Source organism: Octodon degus, unplaced genomic scaffold (assembly GCF_000260255.1).
Source record: "Octodon degus isolate 3935 unplaced genomic scaffold, OctDeg1.0 scaffold00007, whole genome shotgun sequence".
Classification (NCBI taxonomy): Eukaryota; Metazoa; Chordata; class Mammalia; order Rodentia; family Octodontidae; genus Octodon; species Octodon degus.
Window position 1 is genome coordinate 23401165 of NW_004524583.1, and position 5645 is coordinate 23406809.

At 39.3% G+C, this 5645-nt stretch overlaps 1 pseudogene; it reads right to left on the minus strand.

Moving 5' to 3' along the window:
* Nucleotides 1-3249: 3249 nt before the first annotated feature.
* On the minus strand, nucleotides 3250-3888 carry LOC101591577 (annotated as a pseudogene).
* Between the last annotated feature and the right edge of the window lie 1757 nt (nucleotides 3889-5645).

Sequence of the window (5645 nt, forward strand, 5' to 3'; positions counted from 1 at the left end):
GGAATGGTTGAAAAAGATGTGGTATTTTTATACAATGGAGCATTACTCAGGTATAAAGAATGATAAACTTGAAGCATTTGTATTTAAGTGGATGCCACTTGAAGATATACTCATAAATTAAATAAACCAGACCCATATGTGTAAATATTGTATAGTCTCCTTAGTATAAGAAGTCAAAAGAAGAAATACAAATAGAAAGGTATATATAACACAACTAAAAGGAAAGCACGAACTTGAGGACTGGACAATGAGGAGAGGGTAAGGAGAAAAGCTGGTATACAGGACAGGCACAAAGCCATACACTTGTATGCACAAGATGGGCAAAGCAATGATCCTGAGAAACATCAGCAGGTTTTTGAAACTAGCAGTCAATTGGCAGGATTCTCAACCTGACTAACTATTATGCTGATACTAGTGAACCAAGCAACTGTACTAAAGATAGCAATGTGTAATAGAAGGGTCACGCTTGGAATGCCTGTCATTCTGGTCTTCTAAATACATACTTCTTGTCAGGACATTCCAATTATTACCACACTGTCTCACAAGTAAAAGGTTTTTTTTGTTTTTCTCTTTTTAAGTGGGTAATAAATGAAAAAAAAAAAAGACATGAAAAAGAAAAAAAGTCACAAGACTGTCCTGATACAATGCTGTATTACATTTCTAAATTTCTGTGTAAAATTATGTGTTTATTCCTATTTAAAAATTTTTTTTCTTCATATTATGTAAGGACTTAAATTTCAACACATCAATACTTGATGGAAGATACCTGTTCCACGTTCTACCTAAGATGTTCGATATTTAGACAGTTAGGGTAAACCGAACTGTATATATTGCAAGGTAATAATAAGCTTCTCTTGTGGAGGGTTAACAACCTAAGTTCACAGGTCAAAAATTGGAGAAAAGGAAGGGCTGCAAGGTCTGCCAACATTTTGGCTCTAGCCTTTCAAGGTCAGTGAAGACTGAGGACATAGGAGAACCCGTACTGTAACATCATGTAATTCAGTTGTGCCCCAAATTTTCTGATCAAGGAGATTACGGAGCCACAGAGGAATGTGATCAATGATGTATAGTGTGCCCAAGGAGAGTCACATGGAGAGAAAACTTTCTCTCAGGCTTTCACAGAGAGCAAATTGGTCAAGCATTGGCTTTGACTCATCCACATGGGTTACACTGACAAAGGATCTACAAAGTGCAGTATAGGATTACAGGATAAATCCTGAGGGGACTTGACTGACCTTATCAGATACAAAAGTTACATTTCTTGTTATATAGGTCTTGCTTTATCTTGGTCTTAGCCATTGAGCAGAAAAGTATAAAAATGAGGTATATAAAGTAAAGCCATATTAATATGCTGAGCTATAAAAGGCTCTGCTCAACAACTTCTGCGGATAACTCCCTACTAGTGTGGACTACTGGGCTGAGTTGGATTGTTTTGCTGAATTCTATTAGATGCCAATAGAATACCCATCTCTGACGTAACTGAACTGGAGAGGGGGGATACAGAGGAAGGACCATTTTGTATTTGTATATACAGAATAGGATAGATGTACAGCTGCTTTCCCTTGGTTCAGTGAGAGGAAGGATTTGTAGTAGTAGTGTTTGGATGGGATGTCCTGGCTGCTTCTTGTGCTGTGGATGACCACTGAGAAGATAACAATGTGTGGTCTTCTAAATACATACTTCTTGCCAGGACATTCCAATTATTACCACACTGTCTCACAAGTAAAATTAATTATTGAAAATGTCCTATTAATCAACTTGGAAAGTGTCTCATTGATATTTGTTTCTCACTAAAGTAAAATAAATTATTTAATAAATAAAGTTGGACCAAAAATGGTAAGATAAAAATAGATATTTCCACTAGTATTCCATTTAAATTAAATAGCTCTTTTATGTGTGTAAGGATCAAATTTCTTCTGGTGCGTAATGACGCACTTGAAAGGAGTAAGAGACTTTGCCTGTGAGATAACCTGGAATTCAATAGAAATTACCTTCTTGGGTGTCCCCACCTTGTTTCTAATTGATTCCTCCACCCAGGCATCCCTTGAGTAGCCCTTTTGAGGGTAGGTGGATGCTCCTGTTGGAGAGAAGGGAGACAACATTCCACCAGCTTATCTACCCTCCAACTGTGCATGATTCCTTTTTCTGGAAATATCTCACAAACCCCTCACCTACTCTTATTGAATTTTTTTTTCCAGTACCGGGGATTGAACTCAGACCTTTGTACTTGCCAGACAAGAGCTTATTCTATTGAGCTATCTCCCTGACCCTCTTATTGAATATTTGTAGTGTAAGTTAAAGTTACAATTGGTCTGGCAACAGTAATGTCTATAGAAGGAAGCATAACTATTGTATAGAAAGGTGCATTGGAAGAACACTTTCCCTGCTGTACTGTGAAAGAGATCACCTTTGGAGGTAGACAAAATAGACAATTGACTGGAGGAACTCTACCCTGGGCCCTAGGGCAAGGAAATCTCCAAGACACTTGTGTTCTTTTATCTAGTAACTAGGGAAGCCTTTCCTAGAAGGACCAGGCTATATTAAATCTTTAGTGTTCACAGGTTCTTACATTTATCATCTAGTAATCACATTTTCAAAAACACTGTAAAGCTGACAAAAATCTTTTATTCTTAATGTGTAAAGGCATAGATGTAAATCATTGCCCTGATAACCACTGTAGCATGTAAACTATTGCAAGCTGCCTCAGCCCAATTTCTGAACGAATGTCTCATTAAGTTGTTCTACTGAAAAGCTAAGGTAGAAAAATTAGTTTACTAGCAGAAAGAGAGAAAAAGTACAAGAGGTAAGTGGAGATCTTTCAGTGATCAAGATCCACACCTTTGGGTATCCGTAAGAGAGTAGCCTGGGCCATGACCCCTCGTGTGTTCTCAGTTTTCAGCGGCCCACACAACCAGGGAATCTAGCTGTCTCTCTTGTCAACATTCCATCAGCCATAGGCTTAAACGGGGTTTCACCAAAGAATGGCTGGGGGAAACCTGTCCTCTGCTTAAAAGAGTGACACCTGCTTTATGAACATTTGCTCACAGAGTGACCACTGGTTATCCAAATTCTCTAAGGATAGTTAAAAGTCTGAATACAATTACCTAGCACTTTATGGTAGTTTTTAAAGTCTACAACTTATCTTTTTTCATCCAATAAGTCATAACTTTATTAGTGATAGAAACGGTACAAATTTCAAAACAAGCTCAGTAACCTTTTTGAAACACCAAAAGATGTCCTCCTTTCCGATTATTGCATTGTTAGTTCCATAATAACATTTAGAATATCATTACTGTTGTTACTCAGTGCTTGGACTGCCCCTACCCTCAACACATTTACTTATGACGTAACCAACTCTATGTCTTTAACTTCCATGCCTGAGTCATCAACCTCTTCCTCTTCACTCTCCTCTTGTACAGTTAGAGGCTGTGTATTTTCTTGAACATTTGAGACAACTTCACATTTAACTTTGAATTTCTCAGCAGCTGCTACTGTGCTTGCTGAGATAAATCCTCAATCTTGGCTCCCCCCCCCCAAAATATGTAGGTATCTGAAGCTGGGGTCTTACAGACATCTGGTTTTGTGATGACAAAGAGGATGTTCTTAGACTTCCAAATAGTGACTCTAGTAACTCCTATAAACTGTTGAAGACCCAGGTTAGATATAGCCTTCTGTGCCTTCTTTTCATGCCAATTGTTTTGCTTTACTGACTAGTTCTTCATCAATTTCAGCTGCTGCCACCAGCTGGGCTTGTTGTGTGGAATCTTGCTCTTTGAGCTCTGGTACTGATTGATCACTGTCAGAGTCTGTTCCAGACCCAATCTGAGTCTGAGGCTGTGGTAACTCCTGCTCTGTAGCAGGGATGGTTTCTGCAGTTTCATTGGGCATTTTGCATGGAGAATGCAGAACCAAGATGGTGGCAGAAAGGGAGCAAGCCTACAGCTTGTCTCTTATGCACCTAAATGATAACTAGACCAGGGGAAAAGATTAAGATCCTCCCTTAACACTAAATGTGCTTTGGTCCCATAAGTGTGCTGCTTTTGTATATGGCTCCTTCTGGTGTCACCCAGAAGTTAGTTCTCTCCACTGTGTCTCAGGTTTAGCCTCCCAAAGGAGACTTGCCCCGAACACTCAGCTGGGATACGGCTTTTATATGTGTCCTCCTAGATGGGCATAGTTCCTTTCGTGTCATCTGACCCAGAGTTGAGGTATGTGTCCTTTTTTTTTTTTTTTTTTAAATAACTTCCCTATCTTCAGCATGTGGTGGACAAGACCACACATATACAGAGATATATTAAACAGGAACTACACAATGTTCCCAGAAAGAATATATGTTGAGCAGTGGTCACACTGTCCCTAAAGGTGCTGTTCTGTGTTAGATGACCAATTTGCTTGCCAAACAGGATGCTGTTTGTAGCTTTAAAACCTCTATATTTCAGAGGTTACTTGCCAGTTGTCCTGTCCCATGTGAGTATGGTTAAGTGATCCTGGCCCTGGTAATAAAAGCTCATAAATTTTAATATTGGATTCTAGTCTGGTTTTTATGTTGAGAACCCATTAACAACAATAGAAAGCTGGCTGACACAGAAAACTAGTACCAAAAGGAGGCGGTTGGTTTGCCTATAACTCACTGTATGACATAAAAGACTCTGAATCATAAGAATGCTTAAAGAGAAATTCTGATGGAAGTTCATAAGACCCAAATTTCAACTGGAATGCGGTCCAAGAGGCCAGCTTCATGAGGATTTGGATGCGAAAGAAGAATTATTATCGGTGCCTAATTAATAAATTACATTAATTATACTATAGTACAAGTGGGCTTTGCGATACAGGGTTTTTCTTCTTCTTGCATTCTATCCAAGAACTTCCCTATATATTGTCCATGCCATGTCATTTCTGTAGGGGCCTAAATTCGAAGGCGATGGACAAATCAATCTGGCAGAGAAAAAGGTCAAGGCAGGTTTGCATTCAACTGAGGTACCACGATAGCTAAGTGCTTGATGCTCAATTTATAGTGACAGTTGGGAGCACAAGACAGAGTCAGAAGACTGGAAAAATGAGTTTGTCCAAAACAAGAGTGGTTTAAGGTATACCCAAGTAGACTGTGTTTGCTAGAGATCAGTGCTCAAAGCAAAAACTGTACAAGAGAAATTGTTCTTTTTAAAACACTATTCTTTTCAAACTGCCTAACTCTGTAGCTGCTTCATGGCTCTGTAATTACCTTCTTGACCCCTGTAACTACAAAAACAAAATCAAACATGCAGATGCCTGATTGTACCATGGTACAATCTTGAAATGATGATCATTAATTGACCCGAGGATTTCACCTTGTTAGCTAATCAGAAGGACTGCCAGGCTGTTTTGTCTCTCCTTCGTAGCTCCTTTGTGCCTTCTGCTTGTGAATCATACAACAGCCTTAGACCACCGGAGATTCAGGCCTGATATTCTGAGAATGATACCAAACAGTGCCTGTTGACACAAATAAACCCTGGGTGTCTTTTTGGTGTTTTTGCCTGCTATGTGTCTGGTACACTGGCCATGCTGACCTCTGGTTTGTTCAAAACAGAAATGGTTTACACCAAGCCAGTCATGGCCCTCGAGGATAGAGCAAGGACCTCTCCAGTTCTTTCTTTCTTTTTTTTTTT